This window comes from Pteropus medius, unplaced genomic scaffold (genome assembly GCF_902729225.1).
Source record: "Pteropus medius unplaced genomic scaffold, Ma_sr-lr_union100, whole genome shotgun sequence".
Lineage (NCBI taxonomy): Eukaryota > Metazoa > Chordata > Mammalia > Chiroptera > Pteropodidae > Pteropus > Pteropus medius.
In genome coordinates this window covers 7,853,431-7,869,349 of record NW_024353517.1, presented here as the reverse complement: position 1 = coordinate 7,869,349, position 15,919 = coordinate 7,853,431, and positions in this window count along the sequence as shown.

The following is a 15,919-nucleotide window of genomic DNA, read 5'->3' as shown; positions in this document are numbered from 1 at the left end:
AACACCTAAGAGCCATTACCTAAAACCCAAAAGATACTACCTAAGACAAGAATGAATGCAGAGGTGAGGAATGCATTGACATCATTGAGAAGCTCAGTAGCAGCTGCCTTCACCAGTAATAATGCTGCTGTGGAACTAGGTTATCTATCTGTGATGAAAATGGGGTTCTGGAATAGCACAGGTGAAGTGCAAAGTTAATGTACAGAAAAACTAGAGTGGCAATCAGGGAAGCATACAATCACAGAACTATGGTGATAGCTAACACATCATGGTTTTCCTAAGAATAACAAAGATGGACAGTTGTAATATATATGGAGAGGTGGGGAGAGTGAGTGAATTATGCTCGACATCAAATGCCACAGTGGAAAATCACAGTCTTCTCAGTTTCCATATAAAGACTGCTCACAGAACTAGATCCTACTGATTGAAAGGGAGACTGCAGGTATACACAATAAATTTCCTCCAGCCTTCCCCATAGGGACTTGCAGTCACTTGACAAGATAACTTAATCTGGGTGATTTTCAAAAGACTGTTAGATACATGATCGGAACTAACTGACTGTTATCAGAGTACCTGAAATTCCATCTTAAACCCCTGATGAGGAGGGATCTTATAAAAGATGGATGTGAAATAGTTTTGATCCAAGTTCCTCTCTCAGTGGTCCCATTATGTCTATAAATTAATGCTATGTTTATTTCCATAGTCAACAAATGTATAGTCAGGATGAATATCCTTAGCAATTGACAGAACCTTACATTGATTGTCTGACCTCTGCAATAATAGCCACCTGGAGGTACCAATTAGAAGCTTCTGCAGCTGCACACCTCCACCCCAAAGACAGAAAATACGAATACACAATACCACATTCCAAAGGAATTAAAAAGATTTGAGCCACCATCAAAGATTTACTTTATGCAGCAAAGTTAGTTACCAGCATCTGTCTGATTATGAAAACCAGCTGGATCATGGGAGATGATAGAAGACTAAAGTAACCTTCACAAAATTATAACTCCAATCATTGATGTTCTACCAGATGTCAAGAACTGTGAAGGGTCTAAGATTTACTCCACTTGCCAGGTAATAAGTTAGCCTGTCACAGTTTCATGAATGCTGGTAGAAAACACAAGATTCCCAGGGTAGAGACAAAAATAGTTTATTACTTACAGAAATGGCAGTAGACAGAGCATCAACATTTGTACCAGTTTCCAAGCAAAATATCTCTCAAGATAAAGCATAGAGGGCCAGGTGATTCTTTCACACTCAATGGGGTGTGCTACAGGAGAGGAACCTCAAGCTTAGGGATACCTAATCTGTTATAATGGGCAGTAAGCCTACTTGACCTTTGCCTTGATGGGGGATGTGTTATACTGGACTGTAGATAAACCTACCATTTTCTCTGAAGGGAGGTACTTTATCTTCCAAAGCTACTTGCTAAATAAACATCCTTTAAAAGACAGTCTAGAATAAAGAAAGGCAGTGCCTCTTCTCACAAGACAAGCTGAAATGTGGGATACCTATTGAGAGTTTACCCTTAGTAGCAGATGTCTTATCTTTATTAAAGTATATTGACCCAGCCTCTGATGTTTGGTATGCTATTATCCAACTAGTGATCCCTTTAGCATGAAAGATCAAATACAGTTTGCCTTTACATGGCTATGCTAACTGGCCTACTCTCTTTTGTAATATAGTCCTCAGGTATCTTGGCCATGATGATCATTCTCACATTCTGCAGAATATCCCGGCAGTCTACTCTATAGATGACATCATTCTGAATGTCCTGAGACGCGAGAGGTGACATATATCCTCAACATTCTAGTAAGACGCATATATACCAGAAAGTGGAAATAAGCCCCACAAAGATTTAGGGGTAATGTTTTTAGAGTCTGGTGATCTGGGACATACTGAGTCATTTCCTCGAAAGCAATGGTTATCAACCAGGTAGATTTTGCCCTAAGAGATATTTGGTAATGTCTGGAGAGAATTTTGGTTTTCAAAAATTGAGAAGAGGGGGTAGCATCAAGTGGTCAGTAGACCAGGGGTAGAGGCTGGAGTAATAACTAAACATCCTACAATGCACAGAAAAGCCCCCTCACAACATAGGATTATCCAATCCCAAATCTCAATAATGTCAAGATTTAGGTGGCTTTAAAGTGATACATATGCTGTTGCCCCTTGCAACTCCTACATGACAAAAAGAGATATAGTACATGTGGACCCCTTTGTATTTTGGAGGTAACATTTACAGCAACTGATGATGCTACTGTGACCCTTTAATTGAATGACTTGAAAGTTGCCATGTGGCCACGTACAAGAGAGTGTGCTATAGTAGGTACATGTTGCAGTGCAAGCTGCCTTGCCACTTGGCTCATATTCATGTGGCTCAGCCTTACTTTCATCCCTGGCCCTAGCACTTGCCTTGCTTCCAAGCCACAGAGCTTTTAGCAGTAATTCTTGCCATTCCCTTGGTGATAAAAACTCCAGTATTTCTGCTTGTCCTACCAATACAAACCAAAGAGCCCCTACATAATGTACTGACTGACAAGGAGAGACCACGGCAATGACTTATAGGTAGCATAAAGATGAGGAGGTTGTAGCTTCCCCTACTAGATGCCTCAGAGGTGGGAGGTGAATAATATAGCCTGAAAGTACAGGAGAGTTAGCACTCCATGGGATAGACCAAGAAGATGCAGGACATGAGATGGAGGCAACAGAGAATCCCTTGCCCTTTCAATCGGGGTAGACCGTTTTGAGGTGCTGATCCCTTGAAGTCAATTTAGATTTATCCTGCAGGATTCAGAGGTTGAACATGTTTTCATATGAGACTGTAGCCAGCACAGAAACACATCACTCTGTATTTAGTTTCCCTTTATCCATGTCTTTCTTTTCTTTTTCATCTTGTGCTCCTCTGTACTGTAAGGGATGCAGAACTATACCTCTAACCTCCTTAGAGTTTTGGCTGGGGCTGAAAATTAAATTGACATAGAATAACAGAAGCAAAGTGTAAACATTTATTTAAATTTTACACGATAGATAACTCTCATTAGTAAATGAAGACCCCAAGAATTTAGATTTAAATGCTTGTATATACTAAATAAGACAAAAAGCAGTAAATTGTGAAAATATGACAAAGCAGAGGGACCTGGGCTAGGGTAGTTAACTGGATAGAGAAATTACTAGAAAGATAAGTGTTAGTTTAACAAGGTTTATTTTTCTAGATTTCTCTCAGTGATAAGGATATTATTTTTCCTCTCGGTATAGGGAGGACATCCTCCATGTGGGAGTTTGATCTTCTGCTTTCAGGAAGATAAAGTGGGGGTCAGAGAACTCTTCTCACACCTGCTGTTTTTCAAGTGTCTTTAGCCTAAAACAATCCTTACATCAAAATGGCATATTTTGAGGTGGCATCTTCTGCCACACTTCAGTATCCTACGATAAAACATTAGCATGTAATTTTGCCCCGGATTTTCTTAGTTAAAGGACTAGAGTAAAACACAGTATACTAGACTGTGGAAGGCACATGGAAACATGTACAGCAAGGAGACTGTAGGGGCAGGCTAAGGCTAGATCATGGAAAGACTTCAACGTCAAACTAAGGATTGGATGTAAGCTCAGGTTTTAAAAATCTGTGTCTGTTTTCACATAGTGTGGTAGGAACAGAATTCTGTACCAATAAAGTGATTCAGTGCCTGTCCAGAACTCATTAGCTAATTAAACTGGGGAGTGAAAAATTCTGATTCTCTCTCTTCATGTAATTTCTATGACTCTTTCGTTTAGTTTAATTAGATGGGTGGCACTCTCGTTTCTGTCAGTTGCCCATCTCTCATGTGCTGGGGAAGAAAGGTCTTCCAGAGGTGAAGCAAAGTTTTTTCAGGGAATTACTTAATGAGAAACCCTCAGCACTCTCTCGAGCATAACTTCCCCTCTTTAGCAGAGGAGACTATCAGTGCTCAAGCAGCTTAAGCACCAAACAGGTCTTCTGTACTATTATCAATATCTCTATAACGCTTTGGGCAATGAAGCTAACATGGAATCTGGTTGCTATTGTATGTTTTTGGGGTGAAACAAGAATAGATATAAACTAATAAAATACAGGACAAGTAGTTATTGGCAAATTGTAAAATGTGCTAGGGTTCAATCACTATGCTTAATTTATAGGTGAAATTAGTGAGCAGGTTAAATATATCTCTGAACTTGTGCTTTTCAGTTTTTAAAGCAGTGTAGTCTTTCTTTATCTTATAGGGTAACTGAGGGAAAAGATAAAAGATATAAATGTATTTTATGTTTGGTGAGTTTCTGTAGAATGGAGTTTTGAGGTTATAAAGGAAGTGTGAGAACTATATCACATTGTGTTAAGGTGTCATAATTTGCTTTCTGCAGAAGAATGTCTTGAGACAAGGATTCAAATGTCAGTAGTTTATTTGGGAGGAAATACCAGAAGAGATTGATGGGGAGAGAAGAAGTAAGCCTGGAAAAGGAAGAAAGCCAATTGAGTCTGTTATCATGCAAGTTACTACTGTGAGCAATAGGAGCATAATCCGGTAGGAAACTTTGAGTGACAATGAAGAATACATTTCAGAGCTGTCTCAATCAAGGTCAAGGAAGCCAGCCTATTTATTTTTCAAATCCCTGTCTTTCATTGCATGAAATCTATTTCAGGGAGCTCTGCTAGATTTCCTTTTAAATCCATTATCCAAATCTCCCTCCTGCAATACATCCTTCCCCAGTGAAGGATCTAATACTAAGCTGGACCAAAACAAGTGTGCCTCATCCTATTCTGTGGTTGGCTGCAGAGAGAACTATAACCATAAATGGCTTGGGGTTGGGTCTAGACCATGTATATAATACTCCATGAACAACTTATTGTGCTGTCAGCCTGAAATGTCAGGAAGAACACTGGCTAAGGAGGAAAAAGATAAAGAAATTAGGACTCACAAATTGTCATGATATTCACAAACGGTGCATCACAGATTGAATTTGGGCATTCCGAATACTATAGATGGGCTCTTTTCATTATGAAACACTACTTCTTGAACAATTTTATCCTTCATATCACACAGCTCACTTATGGTCCCATGGTTGGAAATAAATAGTCATTAATGAATTAATTGTGAGATTTTTCAAAAAGTAATGGGAATGTATTTCTCGATACTACCGTACAAATTCTTGTCTTAATTTCTCTTTTCCCAGAGGGAATATCTGTTCAAGGGATGTAAGGGGTGTCTGATGGAGATGTCTCTGCCAAAGCTACCTGTGGAGCTGAATCCCAGTAGCCAACAACATGGATTGTTTCTACAACAGAGACTCTTTTCCACATAACCCATATTTCTTAGCAAAGCTCCCAGTAGTGCTGATAAATTTGAATTCATCCTGTTATAGTAGTTAATGGACTTAGGAACAGCTCAGCTGAAAAGTCATACCCAGGCAGGAGTTACAAATTACACAAGTCAGGATAAAAGCTTCATAAATATTGACTCTGCCTAATGGTTTCTGTCAGAGGGGGGAAAAAAATCTCATTATCATAATGGCATCTTTTCCCTAAAGCACTGCTCTTTGGACTGAGGTTCTATAGATATAGTAATATCACCAAGAATTTGGTTAATAAAACTGAATTGTTCAATACCTAACTTCATCCATTACTTAATGTATTGATAACATAGAAATTTTCTTATAGTGAAATCTCAAAAAATATTATAGTGAGAAATGAAGGGAAATTTGTGGAAGGCAAGGTAGCATTGTGAAGTACCTAGGACTGAGCAAAATGAATTATGCAAAGGTTATTTTCCGTTAAATCCACAGGCCATCAGCTAGAATTATCCTCCTGGTTTGACTAAGGCTTATGTAAAACCTTGAATCTGGTCAACCCAAAAAACTTGTTAGAATCTGCCTAAAGAAGAGGAAACAGCTCAGTCAAGGGGAAGATGGTGACATATTGTAGGTAAGCAGTGAGACACTCCTAGAAATAAAAGAAAAGGAAATGATAAACTAGGATGTATGCCAAAAAAAAAATAGATTTACTGGGGTAAATGAGTCACCATTCAAAGTTAAACAAAGCAGTGACTTTTTCATGATTCAAATCAACAAATTTTTCGTGAGACTGCTGTGGATCTGTTATTGTACTCGGTACTATGCTGGGTGTGAAAACATATGACGGAAATCTTAAATTACCCTCTCTCTCTTTTTTTAAAGATGATTATATATGCTGCAACGAGAGAATAGCAGGTTATACGAAATTGCTCAGCAGAATACTGCCACAGAATGTTCAAGGGGAAAGGATCTCAGGTATAATTAATCTCAACATCTTAAATGTTAGAGACTGAAACCCAGAGCTTAGAAGTCCCAGTATTATTTTGTAAAGACAGAAGGTATTATTGTTTTTTTTTTTCTAAAGTAGGTGACCAAAGAACATTTAACCTGGCTGAATAACAATGCTTTTCATTTTTAATTTTCAGCTTTCATTTTTCATAATGCACTTAAATATTTCCTTAAGTGCATTTTTATGATGAAGATGTTTTCTTAAAATTAGTTTTCTTAGTAAATTAGGATAATCAATGGTGGGATAATTATTTACTTTAACCAGTATTTATAAGCACAAACTATATGGCAGACGCTAAGGTAAATTTTTATATCTATTTTCTTATTTAATTTCCACCACAGGCTATAAGGTATACATTACAATGAAAAATGAAGAATTACTGTCTTTAACCTCAAGCAACTCAGATTTAGAAGGAGACTCAGACATTGATTTAATTAGTAACTAATATAATGCAACAAATGTAATAATAACATGTTATGTTATATAAATATATGAAAGAAGAAGCAATTAATTCTGCCCTAAAGACATCAAGAAATTCTTAATTTGAAGATATAATCTTGGACCTCTGACTTTTTTTTTAAAGGAGTTCCCAAATGGACAAAATGAGGGATAAGAATCTTCTTGACAAGGGGAACTGTGTGAATAAAGAAATCGTTTCTTGAAGGTATACTCCTATTTTCACTGCACAAGTAAGGCAAGTTAAGAGATAGGAAAAAGCTGAACTCAGGGTCAGAGAAGAGTAAACAGGATTCCAGAGATTTGTTCCTAACAAGAGTAAAGTCAGGAAAATGGCCAAACACAGATATATTACTCTGTTAGTCAGACATTTCCAAGGGAGAAAACCTTTAGATTAATCCACAGTCCAAATCCAAATGGCACACACAAGGAGAAAAGGCATAGAAGTTACAGGGAGGCTCTTCATTTGAAGAGACTCTCATAGAAAAATACTTTCAGCTCTTAAGCACCTCCAGAAGGAACCTTGATTCAGACTCTAAATGAATCTGTGGAATGCTGGCCAGTTTCTTTTTTCTGATATCTCTTGGTTTCAACAGTGTTCTTCCTCACAGACATTGACATTCTTTCTCAAGCATAGCAAATATTATTACAGTTTATTGCCTGTTCTATACACACATTAAAGTGTTCATATATATTAGTTAATTTACTTATTAAATCAAAGTTATGTTTGGTTTCCCTTTCACCTCATTTGGTCAATGCCAGCTATTTCCTCCACTTAAGAAGAAAACAACAACAAAAATATGTCAGCTTTTGCTTTCCCTTACACATTTCCCCGCTGGGCACCAAGACTCTAAATTGGAAGTCTTGGCCTTGCCTATCTTTGAGGACACTTGTCCTTCCACTTTTCTTGAGAAGCCGTATTCTGTGTCTAGTTTGGTCAAGAGCCTTCTTCCTTCTAACAGGTGAAATTTGAATTAGTCAAAATAATGAGAGGCACCTAAGCACAAACAGAACTACAAATGGACTACTATTCTACTTATTGTTTTATTTGTTTAATCATTTGATAATTTACAAGGGACCATTATGGGCCAGGACCTCTTCTAATTGCTGGGGATATGGTTACAAACAAAGGAAACATAAACCATGACATGTCGAATCTTAAGGTACAATGGAAACAGACTATGCACAAGAACATATATAGGTTATTGAGTTAGAGCTGGGACATGAGCTCTTTAGGAAATGTACAGTGTAATGAGAAGTTAGGACAGGAGGACCCACCTAGTTTGAGACAAAGGAGATTTTGATGAGGAACTGCCAATTTTAAGTGAAGTTTAAGATGAAATGTGTGTGTGTGTGGTGTGTGTGTGTGGGTGCAGGGTGTGTTGGAGGTAAAGTTCGTGTCAAAAGTATTTCTGGTGGGTGGGCAAAGTTCCAGACAGAAAGTAGCTTGCTTGACAATGGAAAATTAAAAAAAAAAAGGATGTTATTGCTGAACTGTGGTAAGGGAAAGATGGGTCTGGAGAAAACTGAAGATGTAGGTAGTGGCAGATAATGCAGGACCTTATAGACCATGTTATGACTTACAACTCCTTAGTCTAGGGAGGTGGCAGTAAAAATAGAAGTGAAAAGATTTGAAAAATACCTGAGGATAATTGACAGAACTTTTCAATTGGTTTAAAAAGATAGGGAGTAAGGGAGAAAAAGGGGTTTCTTGAATGAGTAACTGGGCAAATGGCCATGTTACTTACTGGGGTAGTAAACATTGGAAGAAAAGTGACACATTAGATTGAAAATGAATGGTTCACTTTTGGATGTAGTTGAGAAGCTTGCAAGAAATACAGGTGTATATTCAGAAGAGAAGTGAGGAGAGAAACATATTTGGGAGTTGCTGGCATGTAGACAGTGGTTAAAGTTGTGTGTTTCCTGGAAGAGATTAAAGAATGACAAGAAAAGAAAATCTAGAAACAAATCCTGAGAAAGTTCATCTTTAAAAGGTCAGAGGAGAAGGAAATTATAAAAGAAACTAAGAAAGAATGACTAGCAAAATGGGAGAAAACCAGGGAGTTTTTCAGTGAGAAGGATGTGGTCAACCAAGGTGATTTTGCAAAGATATCCAGAAGATTGAGGACTGGAAAGTGTTCATTGGGTTTAGCAGCAATGAGATTACTCGAAAGGACAGTTTTAGTGGAGTTGGAAAGGGCAAGGTGAAAACAAGACTGAAATAGATTGAAGTAAATGTGTAGGAAAGAACTGGAAGCGGGGAATTATTTCAGGAAATTTGACCTTGATGGGATGGAAAAATTAGGAACATAAATGGAAGACTTTGTGAGTAGTCTAATAAAAATGATTTGTTGTTTGTTTTAAGATAAGAGAGACAATGTTTGTGTAAATGACAATGGCACATGGAGGCCTGATTCTTGATAAAATGATATATCATGTTTACAACTTCCATCGCCATGGTAGCTGAAGGAAGAAGATGAATTTAGAGTTTTTTTATCATAACCAAGAGCTTCTGTTGGCCAAGGAGTCAAACCTTTTTCTAGAGAGTTTATTCCTCTGGTCTCAATTCTAAAACTCTGGCTTAGGGCTGCTTACAACATCTTTAGGCTTAGAGAATCTTTTTTCTCATATGGACACTGCTAATTTAATTTTGCATCTTCTAATAGACCCTGGATTTTTTTATCCATTTTTTCCTTTCTTCCTGTTCCCATAGACTATATTTCAGATGATTTCTTGCTCAGTGGTTTCACCTTAGTTACAGTTCTGAAGGATGCTTTGTTTTGTATCATGTGCTATAAGCGAAGAACCATATATTTGATTCTTGAGTTGAAGTCCCCAGACTGGAGCAAAATTAAAGCCCATACTTACTTCTACTTAGGAAACTTCAATTATAAAATTTTTATTCTGTAATTGAATTCTCAAACATTATCAAAAATGCAACTTGAATCAGACATTTCATTGTGTTTATTTATGGAAATTCTTGCTGCCATGCCCATCCACTAGAGTAAAGCTCTTTCTAGATGTTAATTCTTGTTGGTCTTCAATATTTGGTATGCATATTATTATTACTATTACTCTACCCTGGATTCTGCCAGAGAAGTCTCTATATCTCATGGCTCTTCTGAATAAGATGTGACAAAATATCTCAGTGTCTTTATTCTACATTTAAAAATATAAGTAATAAAATTCCACAAGATGGGGACATTACTGCTAACCTCACAGAAATAAAAATGCTTGTAAAGGAATACTATGAACAACTGTATGCCAACAATTAGATAACCTAGATGAACTAGACAAATTCCTAGAAAGAAACAAACCACCAAATCAAACCAAGAAGTGGAATAGACTTATAACAAGTAAAAAAATTGAATTGTGTTAAAAAAAAAATTCCCACAAAGAAAAGTCTAGGACCAGATGACTTTCACTATTGACTTCTATAAAATCTTTAAAAAAGAATAAGTACCAGTTCTTCAGAAATTCTCCCCCCGCCCTCAAAAAGAGGAATAAATGCTTTCCAATTCATTCTATGAGGCCAATGGTAGCTTGATACCAAAAACTGGACAATGCCATAATAAGAAAACTACAGAACAATACTCCTTATAAATTTAGATGCAAAAATCCTCAACAAAATACTAGCAAATTGAATCTAATAATATATACAAAGGATCACACACCATGACCAAGTGAAGTTTATGTCAGAAATACAAGGTTTGCTTGACATATAAAAATCAATCAATGTAATACACTGTATTAGCAGAATAAAGGACAAAACCAAATTATCATTTCAATAGATGAGAAAAAGCATTTGACAAAATTTAACGGTCTTAATAATAAAAAGACTCAATAAACTGAAATTGCAGGGAATTTCCTCAATTTGTTAAAGGGCATCTATAAAAAATTCAGAACTAATATTATACCTAAAGATGAAAAGTTGAAAGCTTTCTCTCTAATATCAGGAACAAGACAAGTAGATCTGCTCTCATCATTTCTATTTAACATTGTACTGGAAGTTATAGCCAGAATAATTTGGCAGGGAAAAAAGAAGAGTCACTCAGATTAGAAAGAAAAGAGTAAAATTCTGTTCTTTTTTTTTTTTTCTATAACATACAGAAAATCCTAAGGAATCTGCATACAAACAAATTTGTTAGAGCTAATAAATGAGTTCAGGGAAATTGCAAGATGCAAGATTAATATACAAAAATCAGTTGTATTTTTATATATTAGCAATAAATAATGCAAAATTAAATTAAGAAACCAATTTCATTTGTTTTGGTATAAAAAAGGTAAAACATTAAAGAGTAAATTGAACAAAGCTAGTGTAATAGTTCATCACTGAAAACTACAAAACAGCTTTAGAAGAAATTTAATATCTAAATAGTTAGAAAGTCATCCTGTGTTCATGAATTAGAAAACATAATATTTTTAAGATGGCAATATTACCCAAATTGGTCTACAAATTTAATGTAATTTTGATCAAAATCTCAATTGTCTCTTTTAACAGAAATTGGCAAACTGATCTGAAAATTTTAAGGAAATGCAACAGATCCAGAAAAACCAAAACAAAGTTGAAAGTCTCATACTTCCTGATTTCAAAGCTTACTGCAAAGTTACATTAATCAAAAGTGTGGTACTGGTATAGGATAGACAAATTGATTACTGGAACAGAATTGAGAATCCAGAAATAAAACCATATATTTGTGGTCAATTGATTTATACAAGATGCTGAGACCATCCAAAGGGGGAAAGTATTTTGTCTTTTCAATGAATGGTACTGAGACAGCTAAATATAAACGTGTGAAAAAAAAGTTGTGCTCCTACCTTACACCACATACAAAACTTAATGCAAAATGGATCAAAGGCCTACATTTTAGATCTAAAACTCTAAAACTCAAAAAGAAAACATAGGCATAAATTTTGTAACTTGGGATTCAGCAATGGTTTCTTAGATACAATTAATAAAAACATAAAAAAAAGAAAGCTTCTGTTCTTCGAGAAAATGAGAAGACAATCTATAAAATGTGAAAATACATTTGTAAATTATATATCTGATAAAGGAGTAGTATTAAGAATATAAAGAACTATGAAACTTAATAAAAAGACAAACAACCCAATTTTTAAAATTTAAAGGAATTTGAATAAATATTTCTACTTTATTTTGACAAAGTATTTTATTTTAAATGAAATTTTTTTTTTTTGTATAGGCTTGTCAGAATGCCAGAGCCTCTACTTTTGCCTGCTTCCTTTTACCTGCTACTTTCATTCACTCATTTAACTGTATGTTGGGAATTCCACCAGGAATTAACAGGGTCAGAAAGAGGTCAAAATGAAATTGTTCGATTTTTCTACTTACTGAAAAAAAAGGCCCAGCCATTTAACAAAGTCAGGAAGTAATTATTCAAATGTGTTTGAGTCATCATATTCACCCTGGTTAGCTGTGCCTTTCCTGTCACTCATGATAACAAATAGTTAAGATGTGAGTGAATCTTCTGAGCTATCTGTAAATCATAATGTAACTTGATATTGTCTTCATTGACAAAATTAAAATGTTATTTTTATTCTGTAATTGAAATACAGACTAAGTAATCAAAAGGGTTGCTTTTGCAAATGGAAAGTTAAAATGTTTGCTGTAAGTGTCTTTTATAATTAGAGTATCTGTTATTGAAAGAGGCAATCATTTTCCGTCTCTGTGATTCCCCAGTTGTGGGCAAGATACAACTTGGGATAAGAGTGCGGCTCTGCAGTTGGGTAGATCTAAGTTTCACTTTTGGCTCCACAACCTTCTTTCTCTGCTTTAAAAAGTGAACATTATAATAATTTTATAACTGTGAGCTACACTTGTGAGATTAGTAAAATACTATATATGAAATGCTTAGAACAGGGCCTGGCATGGGGTGATTGCACAATAAATGGCAACAATAATCTTGCTATATATTATTACTGTGTATACCAAGGGCTTTAGAAACAAATATTCTAACTTCATTTATCTGTTGAATACAATTAACACTGAAAATTTGTTTTTACTTGAACAGTTAATCTGGTTATACACTTATGAGAAGACTTTAATAAAATATTTTATTAAAGGAGAGAGATAAAAGATTGAATAAAAGGTCTTTGTAGGCTTTTTTCCAACATAGATGGGAATGGTCATAGATAAGGAAGTTATTTTTCAACATTTGCAACATTTGCAACTAAAATGTGAAAGAAAAAAAAGATTCAGGAAATTGCATCAGATTTCCTGAAACAAAGTTCATGGAACAAAAGTCATACACATCATTTTGTTTAGAAATGAGTTATCAGTACCCAACTTTCTCAGAGAAGGCAGTTGAATTCTTTTGCCTTCTTTAAGAAGGCAAACCACATGAGAACTGGGGTTCCTTATCCTGTTTAACAACAATTTTTTTTTAAAAACCCAAGTAATCTTATTTATATTTAAAAACAAAGAACCATGAGCTTTAATGTTTTTAAAAGTTTTTAAACCTCAGAGTGGGCACTAAAAAAAAAAGGTTTTAATATTGCCTCATATTTACCTTTACCGTTTCATTGGGTGATTTATTCTCAGGTCTTCATTTTGGATTATTAGGTTTATCAATATATTATATCTTATTTTTACTTTTTAATATTTAACTTGTAATTATACTATTTTCATAATATTTGTATATTCTTTGCCATGAAGTGATACTGATTTGCCATTTTTCGTATATAATTTTTGTAAAAAAATAGATGTAATTTTGAAAAAATAGAGTTGAAAAAGCTAAACTATATAACTTGTTAAATAAATAATAATAGCATCAAAGGGTATTTGGATGATAGAATATTTGGAAACACTATGGTATGATTCACTTTTAGAATCAAGTTTCAAGGCATTGTTTATTCTTGAATTTTTAGGCTCAAGGAAAAACACATTTAAAAAGTTACAATTATTCTTTCTACTCATTTAGCTTTATAACTAAATATCAATTTTAAGAACACTATCTCATTTTGCCTTTAAATTACTGGCAAGTTTGGTTATTATTTATTCAAACATCAAATGTGTTTTCATTTATTTTTCTTTCCAATCACTCTGATACTTGAAAGTAGGAACAGAAATGACCATGACAATAACTGCTCTCAAAGTATTTACTATTTGGTAGTGGAGGCAGAAGGCAGACATACAAACATATAGCTGTGATGAAAGAAAGAATGGATTTTGAGCTATGATAGATATATAAGCAAAGTCTTGTGACCGTCCAACGGAGGTTAAGAAAAATAGTTATAAGTGAAACCAGAGGCAGGGGAAGGGGGAATTTGCAAGGCTAAAAGAGCTGGTGGCATTTGATCAGAGGCTTGAGGAATGAGTAGATAAAACTGTGGTAGAATAAAGAAGTCCAGATACACAAAAACATGCCAGCAAATTTCTGCAGTGAAGAAAATGTAGGATATGTTCGAAAGAATTAACACCGAAAAGCAAAAGATCTGATTAAAAAATGGGCGAAGGACGTGAACAGACATTTGTCCAAAGAGGACGTACAGATGGCCAATAGATACATGAAAAAGTGCTCAACATCACTAATCATCAGGGTAATGAAAATGAAAACCACAATGAGCTATCATCTCATACCTGTCGGAATAGCTATCATCAATAAATCAACAAATGAGTGTTGGCAAAGATGTGGGGAAAAGGGAAGTCTTGTGCACCCATTGTAGGATTATAAATTGACGCAGTCACTATGGAAAAGTGTGGAGATTCATCAAAAAATTAAAAATAGAAATACCAGATGACCAAGCAATTTCACTTTTGGGAATTTACGTGAAGAAACTCTAAACACTAATTTGAAAAGATATATGCACTCATATGTTCATTGCAGTATTATTTATAAAGCCATGATATGGAAGCAAACTAAGTGTCCATTGATAGGCAAATTGATAAAGAAGAGGTGGCACATATATACAATGGAATATTACTTAGCCATAAAAGGAAATGAAATAGTGCCATTTGTGACAACATGGATGGACCTAGAGTGTATTATCCTAAGTGAGAAAAGTGAGTCAGAGAACAACAACTACCATATGGTTTTATTTATATGTGAAATCCAAAAAACAAATTAAACAAATGAATTAAACAGAAACAAACTCATAGATAACAGAGAACAAATTGATGGTTGCCAGAAGGGAGGAAGGAATGGGTGAAAAAGATGAAGGGATTAAGAAGTACAAATTGGCAGTTATAAAATTAGTCACGGGGATGTAAAGCACAGCATAGAGAATATAGTCAATAGTATTGTAATAACTTCGTATGATGCCAGATGAGCACTAGATTTATTGGAGTGATCACGTCGTAAGTTACATGAATGTCCAATCACTATGTTGTATACCTGAAACTAATATAAATTGTATGTCAATGGTAATTGAAAAATAAATTAACTAAAAAAAAAAAAAAAAAAGCCTAATGTAGCTGAAACACAAAGACATGGAGTCAAAAATGAAGCCGTGAAAGAAAAACAAGACTGAATATCAAACTAAGTAGTTTAGATTTTATTCAGGGAATTTATTAAAGCAATGAGTTAGTGAAAAGTTTGATCATTGCAGCTCTATAACATCACATGCTACAGTTTATGCACTTGGAACTGAGTCAGTTTTAGAGCTAATCCCTCTAAAGTCTCTTGGGAGAAGTAAATGCCAAGGCCAGAGGTCAGTTTCTCATCTTCAGAGCCACCCTTTCACATTTAGAAAAAAAAAAAGGAAAGCTCGCTGCCAGAGTTCATTTAACATCATGTGTAGGAATGCTACATTTTCTAGGATTTAACATTTTCAGTGATCGAACTAATAAAAACAGAATGCTATAAATAGAATAATGTCATTTGTTTCCAAAGACTATCGTTATATTAGTGTGATGTGAACATGACAATAAAAGCAAGATATTTCAGGGAAGCTTAGGGCATAAGTTTAGGACTGTAATTTGTGAGTTATTTCGGGGTAAATGCTACGGCCACAAGTGCTGTGGGCTAGTATTCTCCAGGCAAATGGGAAATAGGTTAGGTTGAAATTGGAGATACACTGAAAAACTTCGACTCAAAAAGACAGCCATCACAATTAAAGCCAGTATTAAAGAGAGTAATTGACTGGACATTTGCCAATTTTGAACTAATTAGATTTAGCCTTAATTTTTAAAAG